Source organism: Pogoniulus pusillus, chromosome 16 (genome assembly GCF_015220805.1).
Source record: "Pogoniulus pusillus isolate bPogPus1 chromosome 16, bPogPus1.pri, whole genome shotgun sequence".
Classification (NCBI taxonomy): domain Eukaryota; kingdom Metazoa; phylum Chordata; class Aves; order Piciformes; family Lybiidae; genus Pogoniulus; species Pogoniulus pusillus.
Window position 1 is genome coordinate 12,234,387 of NC_087279.1, and position 15,738 is coordinate 12,250,124.

Here is a 15,738-nt window from a genome sequence, read left to right on the forward strand (position 1 = left end):
TGAAAAGTCCTCCAGGGGCTAGACATTCTAGAAGGTAGACCCAGGAAATTGTAATTTTTTTACTCAGTCCCATAATTCCATTATCTCCGAGTTGTTCTGTCCGACATCAAATCTGAAAGGCTGTGATGTGTATATAAATCAGCCCTGTCAGCAGCTTGTTTAAAATGAAATAACTTATTTTAAAGCAAAATCGCTGTCAACTGAGAGTTGTAGCAGACATAATAATAATCAGTTTGGGTAAAAGTGATGGAGTGGAGTCATCTTGGGTCATTTATTTTTTACCTCTACTGCAAAATAATCTATGTAGTGATTTGTAGAGATGTTCTTATGGTTAAGTGTGGGGGTTTTTCTTAATTAAAACATAGAAATAAATTTTTTTTCTGCTTTGGGATAGAAGCTTATCTGGTTAACTGTAATTCTGTAATGAATTGTATGAGGATCTTAATTTAAAATTATGTAGATGTGCTGTTGTGCCAGAATCTGGAGAACTTTATATGCATGAGCAATTAAACATTGCATTATAAAAACAAAACTAAAACTACTTTGAATGAGAGGAAGAAAAGCCGAAGCTAACTGTGGTCAAGCAGTTTTCCTTATTTCAGTACTTCCAGTGAAGTTTGGCAAAATGAAGTGCTTTAAAAAGCATTTTATTTAATTCCATGATCTTTGAGTATTTAAAGGAATATAAATGGTTAGAGAGAGTCCATTTTGGTTCATGACCCCACCATATAATGTTGCAGCAAGCCATTTGTTAACTATGGTTTCAATTCAGTTATTTAGAGCATCACTTCATGCAGACTTTTCTTGTTTGGATTGTGGAAATTATTCAAGGTCTGAAGAGATTTGCACCTTATGCTTTTGTTTGGTCGATCAGTGGGTTCAGGTTGAATTAGGGCCAAGTGAAGATGTAGAGATGTAATCTACAGGAAATAAAACAGGATCTTCTCAACTGTAGAGAAAGGCGGCTTTAGAAGTTAGAGGTGTTTCCTGGTACTGAGGCTTTCTTGCTGACTGATTATTTTCTGTAATCTTGTTTTTAAAAACACAGCAGTGCAAAATGCATTGTAATGCTCTTACAGTTGGAGATTGTCTTTCATCAGAATAGATTCTAATGCAGCTCAGAAGGCTTTATTAACACATTTTACAAGCAACAGAGCTGAAAAGGGGATGAAAACCAGTTCTTACTGAATAGCCCTTAGCAGTGCTCTGTCACCTCCTAGGTAAGGCATGCCGCATTTCATTGAGTTTGCAATGTAACTACTGGAAAATAGGATGTCAGTCACAAAATGGATATGGAGAGCAACACAGGCACAAACGCATGGGCATTACTGTCTCTGATGATTTTTTTTTTTTGGAATGTACCTTTAGACATTTTAAATCAACTTGAGACTGTTTGCTTTCACATTTCACATCTTTGTCAGATGGATAGAAAACCCATTATCTCCCAACCCACGGTAAAGCACTGTTTGGGGACAGGAAAACTTTGGGGAGGACTTGTACTACCAAATCTTGGAGCTGGACTTTCCCATCCAGGAAACTTGTTTTTCCACTTTATTTTTGCACAGATAGATTTCTTTTTTTTTTTAAGTGAGAGGTAGAGCTTTCTATAGCAAATGCAACTGAACATTTTGTATTAGAAGCTAAGAACTTCTTCCTTGAAGATTTCAGAGCTAGACTGGTACAAAACTGTGTCTCAAAAGCATGTGATCATATTTTGTGAGCTGAATTGCTGTATCTACAATACCTGATTTTAGTTTAAATGGCAAATACTTGATTCATGCAAAGATGATTTCTTACACAGAAGTGTCATTTCAGAACAGAACACAATCATGGCAGTTATTGCTAAGTTCTTTTTCACAGCCCTGCTTTGCAACAGGGCTTCATTGGGCTCTCCTTCCCAAATCTAACCACCAAATGCCTGCTCTCATTTCCTCTTTTCTGACAGCAGTAGGGGTGTGAGTAGAAAAGTCTAGTGGTAATAGGACTTTCCACCCATTGCCATCTATATGGGTCTGTGGCCGACTGTGTGAATTCACTTTTTAGAGTGTTTTGAACATTATGTGCTGTCATTTATTCAACCTCTTAAGGCTGAGGTCATAGGCTTGCATTCTCTGTAATAATTTTCCTCCATTTTTAAAAACTTTTCTCCATGAAGGACGTGAGCTCTTTATGTATTAGCAATGACACAGATACTGATTTTGGTCAGATGGAGGTCTGGCTGCCATATACATTTGGATTCATAGCAGAGTCATGCAGACTGGCCCTCCTATTGTAAAGTCTTCCAGCTTTAGAGATGTTTTTGATAATTATATAAATTTCTGCTGCTTATTTTTGCAGGTTTTACCTTGAGTAAGGAAAGGCTTCTTTGTACTAGCATGCTGTTTCTTGTGACTTGCAGCTCACTTGGCTTTTCCTACATTTTGAGGGTTTGCCTCTGTACATGTGAGGAAGCTGCTGTGCCTGTGTAGGGCTGCAGCTGGGTCAGGAAGACTGTCTGCAGGTGAGACACTGTGGTTAGGCACTACATTTAAGAGAAGTTATCCTCTCTCTATTTAAATATATCATATGGGGTAATGCCCATACATTTTATTAATCTTATCTCATTAAGGGATACATCCAGGGACTACAGTTGTGCTGAATGCGAATCTTGGATGATTAGACCAGGAGGTTAAGACCTGCTGTTAAGGTTGCTGGTCTCTCTTTCTCTTGCTGTCACTTCCAGTGGCAGCAAGTGATGGCTTCTAGGGCAAAGGATGTGAGTGTGGCTGCGCTTTTCTGTCTACTCCTCTCCTGCTTTATTCCTCTCTCCCCAACAGCTGGCAGTGGGCAGCAGGAGGAAGGGACAGCTTGGTCCTGCTCTCTCAGTGAGTGAGCAGGCATGCAAGGCACAGTAGAAAAATCCATAGTACTTGAACCACCCTACCCCTAGGACAAAGGACTGGCATTTCTTCATATTATTGTCAGGTGTTTGGAAGTTATTAATAAAAGTGTGTGTGTCTTTTTATCAGTGTAAATGGTCGTCTTAACAATGCAAACCACAATGGCATGATGTGTGGGGTTGGTTTGGGGGGGGTTGTATGCTCATAACACTTTAGCCATACTTTCAGACTGTGCAAACAATAACATGGACCAGGCCCATGCTGTGACTGGAACAATGCTCCATTTGCACAAAGAAACATGTGCCTTATTGTCACGTTGTGTGAGGATATGTGAGTACCTGAATCCTAATTTCATTGGTAAGTTGTGTAAATGTAAAACATAGTTTGACCACTGAAAAAGAACAGTTTACTTTTGGCAGCTAGTGCTATTCAGTTCTCAATTATTAGTTCTTTTCTACTTGGGCTGTAGGCTTGGATATTTTTTTTCTCGTTAAGATTACAGTGCATGTTGTTTTCAAGTCTTCCAGGCTGTCCATCTTCATCTACTTGTCTATCCTTGGACATATATTTAGATCATTACTGTGCTACGATACTCATTTAGTGGGCTTTATTTTTGTTGGTACATCAGGTGCTGCTATCAAAATCTGGGCATAGTATCGGTGAAACAAGATAGTATGCAAAATAAATTCTTGTGAACCTCTGAAATGAAAGCAAATGTCAATAATGAAACTACAGACTGTGTTTGCACAGGAGGGTGGAAGATTGAAGTCATCTACCCTGGGCATGTCCCAGTTTTGCTGAACCATGCAGGGAGAAGTTGGTGTAGTTAGTGTCTGGGGTCACAGGATAAATGCTGAGTCATGCAACCTCAGAGAGAGGTATCGTGATGCCTCTTCCCCACACTGCATGGTGGTTAGAGAGATAGGGTTTGGTGGAAATAGTAGTTCTGCACGCAGCTTGCCAAATAATGACTGAGCCCATCACTTGTGTTTGTTTGCTGCTATTGGTAGCAGGGTAAAAGGCAAGATTTGATGTTGCTATTTAAAATCTAGTTGAATAATAAAGACACTAAGTATATTTACTGTAGTTTTTAGTAAGAGGCTAAAAATAGATTCTGCCCCAGGAATTGAACTGTTTCACAAATTGAGGCTGCTAAGTAGCAGAATTGAAAAGCCCATGTTCAGCTGAACTACTGTGTGAATGTGTTTGAAGATAAGTTATATTGTTAGGTGTACTCAGGCCAGTATTCCAGACATATTTCCTGAATAAATTCTGCTGTGACCTCTTTAGATCTGGGGCATTGGTGTCACTCAGCATCCTGTTAGGCTTTTTTTGTCAGAAAAGTGAATTTTTAGACCATTACACATTTTCTTTTGAGAAGTGAGTACAGAGTTCTTGCCTTTTGATAAAGCATATGTCTGCTGAGGTCTAATGTGTGGCCTTGCTCTTCCACTTGGAAAGTATTTATGGGTTCACACCTGCATTTTTGGCTTGCGTTGATCTGACCTCATTTGTGTTTGAAAGTAATGCCACTGGGAAACACTTCAAAGTCTATGCAAATTAAGTCAATTGGTCTGTGATCCTATGATTCTGTGTGATCTCTTTTATTTTTGTAAAGTAATTATTTTGTGTATAATTAAATGTATTGATTTGCATAGTATTACATATAACTAAATATTTTATAAATGACATATCATGGTCTACAGCATACCTGAATAGATATGATGATTTACAACACCTGAATGTCTAGGATGTTTTAGTAGGTTTACTGTCCTAACTGACCACAAAACCATTTTTTCCCTCAGTGTTGATATTCAAAATGATTCATTCCCTGCTAGTCTCATGGTTAAAAAGGTGTCTGTGTTTTTATAACAGAAAGGTAAATGGGAGAATGATTCAGATGTTCAAATATAAACTAGCCATTTTCTCCTGCTGTCAATAAAGTAAACGTTAATGTATTGCTAAGGACAAATAGATGCTATTCTCCTTCCTCCAGTGGTTTTCATTCACTTGAAGACAAGAACAAAACTTTTAGAGGGACAGGTTTGCCCTATTTACAACTATTTTTACTTTGCCTCCAAACACATTCCTGAAACTCCTGCAATTTTTTTCCTCAGCATTTCTTTACTGTTGGTTATAGAAAATTAAATATACTACATATGAGTTCAAAACTGAAGGGAAGCTTTTATTACCTGCTTATACAGAGTGTGCCAGTAACTTAAACCTTTTGGAGGGGGGAGAGGTGAGAAGAGAAATAATAATTCCCTTATGTTTATCCAAACTTCCTATTTTCAGATAGGCCCAGAGTAGAAAAGAGGAAGCTATTCCTCAGTTAGTTAAATATGGGTTTTTCCTGCTCACATTCATAGGAAAAAGTGTAGGTTCAGGACAGCTTTGCAGCAATCAAAGGACTCCAGAGCTGTTGTTTGTTCTCTGTTATTGACTTTGTATCATCCTCCTCAGGAGTGGATATTTTAAAGCAGTGAGGTGAACTCAAATTGACTGTCAGCTTCATATTCGTTGTTTTAAATGTAGATGAATACACATTACAGAAGAAGCAATAAGAGAAAAAGAACAAATTAAATTGGTGGTGTGCCTGAGTCATACCCGTGTGTATGCAGATCAAAATCTACATGTACTCTTGTAGCCTTTATCAATCTGGGGAGGAAAACCAAACAAACAAAAATCCAGAAAACCAACAAAACACCCCACTAAATTGCAAGGAGATAATGTAATTTAGTAATTTCCTTTCAGGTTTAAGTGGGATCACTTTTCATAAATGGGGAGATATTAGATAGTCAATCTATAATATTGTCCTGCTGTATATTTTTTGAAAGTTTATAATAAAGTAGGATTATTATTTTTTTAAAAATCATTGACTCACCAGTTTGCATCTAGATTATAGAAGAAAATGTTCTAGGAAGTTGTTTATAGGTAGTTGCCATATTCATTGTCCTTCCGAGGATGATCAGGTAAATGTGACATTTCAGAGTACTTGACCTGCTCTCAAAACTGTTGCATATAATGGTTGGACTTGATGATCTTAAAGGCTTTTCCAACCAGAATGACTGCATGATTTGGCCACGTGCTTTCAGCTAGCTTCATTTGCACATGGGTCCAAATGTTCCAGCTTGGATCTGTGTCTTTCTTCTCTGAGGCTTTCCCTACAGATTTTGTCCTCTTGAGAATATCCTTCTGATTGATATTCCTTATGTTGTTATTGTTTGTATGCTTCTGTGTTCCTCTGCTCTCTTCCTTGTATTTTCCTTTTACTTTGTTCCTCTTTGCAACTTCTTTCACAGATACTTCTTAATATACAATACACATTTAGTTTTAGCCCAGCTCCTTTTGTGACAAATGGTCACAAGACAGACATTTGCAGATGGCTTAAAAGAGATGGTTCTGTCAAATTAGATTACTGCTAGACATAGAATGACAGAACTGTTTTGGTTGGAAAAGATCTGTAGATCAAGTCCAACCATTGACGTGACACAACCACTAAACCGTGTCCTAAAATACCAAGTCTATGTGGTTTTTTTAGTCCTTCAGGGACAGTGACTCTAGCACCATCCTGGTCTGACCACTCTTGCAGTCAAGAAGTTTTTCTTAATATCCAACCTAAACCTCCCCTGGTGCAAAATGATTTCATTTTCTGTGATTCTAGCTCTTGATACTGAAGTGGTGTGTAGTTCCTCTAGGGCTAATGAATATTGCTGCAGTGGTGTGGCAGGCGGCTTGTGTGGCTCCTTTTCACACTGCATTACTTTAAACTCAGCTAAACACATTTCAGGAGAAATGAAGTCTGCTGAGGATGGCTTTTATTCTTTTCAAAGCTATATTAATATGCACACAGTGAAGATCTGTACTTGTGCTAAAACAAGAGGACTGTTTTGAACTAGTTGAGAGAATCCATCCTGAGTGCTCTCTAGTAAGGTCTAAGTGAATTTATTTTTAATCAGTAAATGCAAATTATCACTTGTTGGTTGTTTTTGGGGTTTTTTGCTTCTTTACCATAAAAGAAGATGAAATGTCAAGATATTCAGAGAAAAAATTCTTTGCTCTGAGACACGTTATTTGAATATATTATTTATGCAAGTTGTTCCTCAAATATTTGAATACAGTGATGCTTAAATAATATTTTTCTTAAAGCTGTGATTTGAATGCTTACTTAATCAAGAAAGGCAGACAAATAATTAGTAACTTACAAAATATCCTAATAAAAATAGCAGCATGTGACTACAGTCATTAGGAACTAAAAATGCAAGAATGTGACTGATTCTTCTGAAGTGAGATTCCTTGTAGGTGTTTCTCAAGCTTAAAAATTGTTCCATTTCAGAGTTCAAATGCTTTAGTAGAAATGAGTTAAATACTTGGAGTGAACTAATCTGTAGGCGCAACAGGAACTTGATGGTATAGTAGGTGGTAAGATTCATTTATGATAAGTTATAATGGAATTCCCCTGGAACGATGTATTTCACCTACTTTAATGCACAGTAATTCACAAGATGAACAATATGCAGCAAATGGCAAGGAATAAAACCCTGACATCTTATTGTGAAGCACGGGGGCTAAGTCTGTGAATAAATCACCATCTACCTATCTTATAGTAGTTCTGGTGTATGTTGTGGTCTATGTACATTGAATTTCTGTTTCGCCTCTTGTCTAATAGCTGCTCATTTAAGCATTCTTATTTGCCTTTTTACTATGTGAAATAGTTTTAGATGATGGCATTTTCTTGATCAGTGTAACACAATTTAATGTGTTAGCAATTAATTTGTATTTCAGCATATGGTTTGTCAACAGAAACCAGTTGCACTCTGAAAGAGTGAAAGAGGTGGATTTTTTTATTGAGGTAGATTATTTTTCTAGTGACATAAAGTGGCAGAAAAGCAGAACTCTGTTTTGTTATGTTGAGCAATAAAAAAAAAAAGAAAGGAAAAATGAGGACAGTATTTCTAGGATGGCCTCATCCACTTCATTATATATTAAAAAAATCCAAATTGTTTCAATTAGTGGATAAGGAGAGAAATCTTTCACAGCTTAAAGTCTTTTCACAAATTTTTTTAATATATACATGTCTTGCTTAATGAGCTCTAAAAAGTCATACAGTTGGCCTAGAAATGCGTTTTTAGTAGTATTGAGAAGAAAGGGAGAAAAATCTGATTCAGATTTCTTTTTCTTGAGAAAAATTAACTACTGATGACTATAAGATGGACCGAAATGTTGGACTGAGGTCAGTCTGACTGTTCTTATTCATTAATTGTTTCTGGAGATTGGGGGACACTTCTTTGGGCATTAGGAGTATTTAAATTTAATTTTCTCTTTAATGCCAGTAGTGTTTTGTTTTTGACAAAATGCATTGTATGTTTTAGTTACAGCAATTAAAAAACTCCTCAGTAAATAGAGTCCTGCCAGGTAGGGATTTGTTGCCAGGAAATGTACTCTATTTTCTTCTTTATGGCTTCATTAAAAGAAACTACAAATATAATCAATCGAAGATATTGCAAGAACATAAAAACACAGAAAAAAAACCCCAAACAACAAAACACTAAAAGAATCTCTCAGCTAGAACTTTTTTTCCTTTGACAGGGTGCAATTATAATTTTACTTTTTAATTTGTGCTGTGATTGACAAAGAGTCTTTCCAGATAATTTTGCTGTTCTTGTTTTGATGTGGGTGCAAAGCTGTTGTTGAGATCCTGAAAATACTGCAGGGGCTTATGTCAGTAGCAGGTAAATGTTTCTGAGATGCTTGGTAAATCAATGATACTGAAATACATGGTGTAGACATTAATACAGGTATTTAGATTTTTATTGACATCTCCAGTACAGTATTATTGGGAAGAGAAGCTAATGTAGATTGATAAATTTACTTTTTGTACAAGCTTCAAATTGTGGGGATTGAGAACTCCTTATACCACAGCACAGAGGCATCCCAGTCTGAAGAAAATCTTGTCCTATTTCCAGATACGCATGAAATGTCTTAATGGTGGTTGTTACTTTCAGAGTGTGTATATAAAACTGTATATCATCTCCCCAGTTTGAGGTTTTGCTCTGTAAGCTAATGAATGTTTCTCTGTGATCCAGAGGATACAGAAGTTACCTACCTGAGGTTCAGTGCAGCTCTGGATTGGGTGCCACATTGCCTTATGGTGCCAGTTAACATGTGTATCAGGTAATTTCATTATTTCCAGCATAAGCTGGTAGAAAGAAGCTTCTTAGTTGTCCCACAGAATAGATTGAAAGATTGAGCTCATCTTTTCGTAACTCTCTAGTCAAATATGCTGTTACTATAGTAATGAGGAAGTGGTCTAGTTTGGCAAGGTGCTGATGTTTGAATCTAAGCATTTATTAGTGCACATATATCACAGAGCATAATGTTAGTATGAACACAATGGTGTAGCTAAAATGTTGAGAGAAGTGGCTTGTACTGTTGCCTACTTGGACTGGTTGTGGCCAGCTAATACACCTGCGTCTTAACCCCCAAACTTCTACATTAAAGTGATATTTAAAAGATTATTTAACAGCATTTTCTCCAGTGTCTAAGATAAATAGGTCTAGATGTGTGTTGTTTCTAACCATTCTGACTTAGAGCCAGAAAAGTTCAAGAGACTGATTTTGGTAGATTATTAAGATTCTGTTAATTAACTTGATAAAGTAGCGGTTTAATTGGTGCTTTGGTTCTGGTTTCATATGTCTACATACCATGTTTCTACATCATCTTGTAGAAATTATTGCTACTTCAGAATGTATTTAAAAGAACAATTATGCTGGTCTTTGAGGATCTAGTTCAGGTTGCAGATGAGGAAACGTTGGTTGCACCAATATTGTGCCTGATTTGGGAGAAACTGCTTCTGTGAGCCAAATAAAATGGAATATGTTTTAGAGGATAAGGTATCTGGGGACCAGAAGAGCTGTTACATGCTCTTTTGCTTTCTCTGTAAGATGAAATGAATACCAGTTACATATTGTTTTGAGAGCACTGCTGTCTCAAGAGGAAATCTTTCTTTACTGTTATGTATTAGTAGATTAAGTTCAGCTTCAGGGCAAGTAGAATGAACTGCAAAGATAAAGAAACCACACCTGGATCTGCAATAGCTGAAATTGCCTAAGTTCTGAGCTGCTGCTGTTCTGAGCTGCTGCTGTTCTGAAGTGTTCATCCATTGAGCCCAGAGTTGCAAAACATGCTATATCTGGTTGCTGATAAACTTGCATTTCAGAATAGCCTGCTACATGTGGAGGTCTTTTTATATATAGCATAAAGTGATTTAATGTTTTGTCATTACATTTTCACTAAAACAAGTATATATACTTTTCTGTAAGGATTATATATTTTATTAGTGAAATCTGTTGGAGTGCAAGACTGGAGTGGATGATGGCTCTGCACTCCCTTGAGGCTTTGCACTCTGCTTGTTACTATCATATGATCTGTCACTTAACCTTGGTAATGTCAAACTCTGTTCAGAATACTATGTCCCAAAACAAGTTCTGATGAATTTCAGCTAGAGTGAAGTGGGGTCCTGTAATACAGACGTTGAATCCAAGAGCTAGAAGATAGGGAGCAGGGTATGAGAAGCACACCTTTAAGGAAGAAATCTTGCTATTTTGTCAGTATCCTTAAACGCTGTTTTGAACAACAATGCAGAGCGCTCAGAATTCGTGTTCTGGGTTCTTCAGCAAGGAACAAAAGCATTCTTCACAGAGGAAACTAGTGATAAAGAGCAATTAGAGTGGAGAACAGTGAATTGTCTCAATGTCCAGTACTGCTGAAAATTTAATCCCAAATGTTGAAATATAGAGTAATTTATGAAGGTCTGGTATTTTGTTAGATCACACATGCGAAGTGTAAGTAAGGAACTTGAGATGCCAAGTCATTCATGTAAGTAATCCCCAGGGGATATGAAGGAATGCAGTATGTAGTGAAGACAAACAGCATCTTTAGACGAAAGGTCACGTGTTGGTGATCTTTTCTTGTTGTTTACTTGCATTTCAAGTGAAACATCTGAAATGAGGCGCTCTGCAGAAAATTAAGACAGTGCTCAGGCATGTATTAAAATTAATTTAGTACTTCTATCCACAAGGAAATTTGAAGTCAAATGGAAATACAGTGGAAATACTCCCACAGCTGTAGAAGCTTGTTTTTCTTGTCAAGATCCCATTGTCCAGTGCGTCAGGTTTAATCATTTGACTTGTAACTCTACAAATCATCAGTTGCAAAATCAGAATGATTTTCATCATGAAGTAGAAGCTTCTAATCTTTGTCTCACAGAATGATTCAGGCTTACAGTTCTGTTGTTTTCCCTCCAGGGAAAGCTGTCTCATAGTTGTTGCAAACATAGCTGCAGGGAAGTAGAACATAATAAAACTTGTCTTTGGCAGTAACAGTGTAATAGAAGGATCTGTATTTATGCCCCACTTAAAGCACCTCGGAGTAATTAGATGTCTTGAGATCAGCTGTTCTCATGAGATGGCTATCTTGAGGAATCAGGAAGTTGAATCTCATTTAAATGTGAAAATTCTTTTGTATTACTATGGTTTGTTTCCTTGTCCTGTTCTCTTTCCAAGATTTCTGTGATTCTGTCTGTCACTGATGTTTTTTTCTTGATTGTTGAATAAGACTTTGGAGAAGGCAATAATATATTTTCTGGAGTATGCAGTAGTAGTTTAAACATTACTCTCTTCTCTTGACAGTGTACACAAGAGTTGAAGGGAGTTCACTGATCCTTCTTGTGGTCTTCCACTTGTGATCAGCTGCTGTTCTGTAAGAAGCTTTCCTGAACAGTTCAAGTAAATTCCAAACCTCATAAATAGGAAGCAAGGTGACTGTTTAACAAGCAATGCTTCTATTTTTCTAGTCTTATTATGTTCTTTGCAAAGTACACTGGGCTCCCTAACTGCTCATGTGGACCTTTTTATTTTCTGTTTATGTTTTACTATAAGCAAAAGTGATACATTTGAAATAGCAAAGGGAAGGAAGAAATCAAGATGTTACTTCAAGTCAGAGCTAGTGAGCCTTTATAGATGTGTGGAGAAAAGTGTTACACGATTCTTCCCTATGGTATTTGCTATCACAGTTTTTGCCAGATGTCAACCAGAACCAGACACAGCATCACAGCTGCTAATTTCACTGTTCAAATTATTAGAAATCAGGACTTTAAGGACTTTAAAAAAAAAATGTACAAAATACGAAAAGCAGGGATTTCTTTCTTTTCTGAACCTTTGGAATGTGTTTTGGTCAGATTTATGCTTTTATGCTGTGTGTATGGTATCTAGAAACTTCTCAGTGATAACTGACATTCTTAGACAGTTCTGTAAATTTGGCACCTAAAAGTCACCTAAGTTTTGACACATGCTTTTTGTGGAAGGTAAAAATATGAAGTTGCTCTAGTTGTTTACTGTGACTGCCTGAAGGATGCCTTTTTTACCCAACCATGTGTAAATTCATAAAATCCATTATATGAGGAGATGTGACAACAGTAAGAGTGGAGGAGAGTAGAATATCCAGCTGAGCGACCAGGATAATGAATAGCTTGGAGTGGTCATGTTGATATTATAGCTTCTTCAATTTGAGTTGTAAATTTATTTATGAGAGACTCATTCATGAGAAGAGGAAAATGCCCTTTGATAAGGGAATATATGGGTGAGTGTAATGGGTGAGGGAGGCAAGTGAGGAGTAGAGTCAATATTGGTATCTTAATAAGGGTGTAAGGAGAGATTTGGGATGAATCTACACATTAGAAGAGAGAAAATTCAGCTCAAGATAAAATTATCTGCAACTGTCTTTATGGTCCTCCTTTAATGGATTTTGCTGGCTGGAGATTTGATTTCCTCCAGGCACGGGAATGGTTTCTTTCTGGGGAAAAAACTTGTAAAACCCAGAATATCTTGCTGTAACAGCACAGACCTGGATGCTATGGATGCAGCCTGATGATTTTTTAAACACGAGAAAGCTTTTAAAATGAATTAGGCATTGCCACTTTTTTCTTCACATGTGATCTATCCGTTTGCTTACTTCAGGCTCCTTAGCAGGAGAAGTGCCAGCTCTAGAATTCTTCAAGAATAAACTGAGTGTGAATGATTATTTCCCAAACTTCCATTCAAGGGACAAAGATTTAGAATAACAAAAGCTTTCTTTCTCCTTAGTATTGCCTAGACAAAATTTAATGATACCTAAGTATCTAAAATGAGTCACTAAAAATCTAATTTCTTCTTACTTATACACTTCAAATAACACTAAAATATTCTTTTTATAATCCTTCACTTGCTACAGACTCTGCCAGAAACATTTGACTAGGTTAGTGATTATAAAACTCAATGTTTTCATCTGGTTTCAATATCCTATTGAAGCAGAAGTCAGTAGGGAAATTGGTTATTCTTCCCTTGAGTATTTAGGCTTGGTAAGAGTGTTTTATGAATTTCAGGTTAAAATTAATTACTATACTTATCCTGTCTAATTGCCATGAGAGCTTTATATTGTCTTCTGTGCCTGTGCATGGACATATTTTTTCAGAGGGTGTTTGATTAATTAATTTTGATTAAACTACCTCAGTAACATTCAAAATTAATTGCCATTAAAACCCAGTAGCAAAATTTCATGACCCAATGGAGTCTTCCTAATGTGTAGAACTAGAGCCCTGTAGGTGTAAGCTGTAGAGTTAAGGAGCTGAAGGTGGCAGAGGACTTTGTGTGCTGTTAGTGACAGTTCCATCTTTTGATTTCAGTGCTACAGAGTAACTTCCTTTTAAAAACCACTATGGCTATAGAGAGGTCAAGTGCTCTGCCAAGTGGATGATCTGGTGAGTTGAAAAGTGAGGAAAATCTTTAGGTTTAGCATGTGTTGTAGCTGGTCTAGCCTGCAGAGGACCAGCATGAAGATAATCTAAAGAAAAGACTAATAAATATAGCCATAATTATGGCAGTTAGGATTAGAATATTCTGATGCTTTCACAGTAAAGAATAGTCTAAACTATAATGCAGGTTATACAGCCAAAATATATCACAGCTAGCTATGTGATGTTACTACGTTGATTTTCTTGTCGTTTCCCAGGGTGGATGATTCTGGTTCCATATTCAGTACTTGTGCAATACTGTTTTGTCTGCTCTATAGGCCCTGTGCTTTCCTCCACACCAGTACTGAAACAGCCACCCATTTTGTTCACCTTTGAAAGTGCAAGTCAATACACCTCGAGTAGTTAGATTTACACTACCTGCATTTAAATCTGTTCTTCACGAAGAAAGAGAGGTCATTTTGTTTTGCAAAAACTCGAGCCTTTAATCTGAACAAGCAAATAATACTTCTGTGAAAAACAAACAATTATCAAAGTGTTTGTGTCACTACATATGTCAATAGCCAAGAGACTGGGTCCAGAGCACGTTGTCATTTACTACTAATGTAATACCTAACATGGACGAATATTTAGTTTTTCACCAGTGTACCTTTAACCAGTTTCTGCCACAAAAATGAATTGAAAATATTTCAAGTCATGTGAAAGAGGAACTTCCTGAACAAAATACCTGTCATACAGAGTTTCTCAACTTCCCTGTTTGTCTGAAAGTGATTCAGTCTGGCTGGTGATGCTGACTCAGGTGTAATTCTTGGGTTTCATTTTCTTTTTCCCCTCTTTTTTTTTTTTTTTTAGTGTTCCTGGTTTCATGTGGATACTCCTACTGGTGAACTGATTCTTCTGGTAAGGGATTCCATACTCTGACTCAGGTGCAGTGCAAGCAATATGACCGTTACAGGGAAATACCTGTTAGTATCAGGTCAACTGATGCTTTTTTGTTTATACTTTCAGCTAAGAAATCCAGAATTTGCTAAATGTTATGCTTTGCAAGTCTTAAAGCTTCCTCTCACCTGAGAAATAGTGTGTCTGGATTGATTAGTAAATGAGGAATATTCAGAGACCTTATCTAAGTTGAAGAATAAAATGTGGAAGCCACTGCTCATGCTGTTTAGGCAGCAGTTGCTGCTGCACGTGTGGGTCTGGCCATAGAGACTGAGGACCTGTCAGAGCTCCAGTGGTTCTTTGATGGAAACTTTGTAGGTTTCTGTAGGAGTCCTCCTTTTGGCCCGTGCTTCCCTTTCACCTCATATGCAATTCTGTGTTCGTCTGACACTGCTGCTGGCTGACTCAAGCTGTTGTGACATCTCAGGATATACCTCAGTGATACTCACTAGTGGTCAGCAAAGTGGTACTAGTGCTGGCTTTAAGTAAAAGTTTTTTCCACATTGTTAGAGGTTTTATTCAGCATTTTATTGAGGAATCTCTGGCCATCTCTGCTGTTTTATTTGTTTTCTGTTCAGATCTACTTGATTTTAATTTTTTTAATTATATCTTTAAGTGTTATACGTAATTACTTGCTGTGCTTAAAACATTGCCAGGAAAACCTAGAGTAGATTCAGAGAGTCAAAGTCTCGTGCTCTATGTACTTGTCATTTGTGTCAACCTCAGTTATAAAACTGGCTGCATATTCATGACTTATTCTGGACCTTTAGTGGAAGGCAGCAGAACTTTTTACTCTAATTTTTTCTATATTCTAGTTTACAGACAGCCTGAAGGTCTTTTAAGGTGAGAGAAATAAAGGACTAGGATGGTTTGTGTTCAGATGGCTAAAAAGTCCTTTTTGTTACTTGCCAAACCTGTTAAGCAATTGGTTTCCAAATTAATCTTGATGTAGGCCAAATGTTAACACACATCACTGGTTAGTAAGTACCTAAGCAAGACAGGGCCTTTATTGGCCTTACTTGACTTTAATTCATCATCTATTTCTTTATTATTGCCAGACACTGAAGGTAGTTCCCATTTCTACACTATATTACTTCCTTCTGCTTTAATTTATTTAATGAATTTGTTTATTCA

The 15,738-nt window shown here is 37.0% G+C and overlaps 1 long non-coding RNA gene across 1 annotated transcript in view; it reads left to right on the forward strand.

Moving 5' to 3' along the window:
- The first annotated feature begins 11,575 nt into the window (after nt 1-11,575).
- The window catches only part of LOC135182217 (uncharacterized), a 33,465-nt gene continuing 29,302 nt past the window's right edge, over nt 11,576-15,738 (forward strand). Inside the window, exons 1-2 of the long non-coding RNA XR_010305104.1 lie at nt 11,576-11,697; nt 14,518-14,565. This is a non-coding gene — a long non-coding RNA (uncharacterized LOC135182217). The remainder of the gene's footprint in view (nt 11,698-14,517; nt 14,566-15,738) is intronic.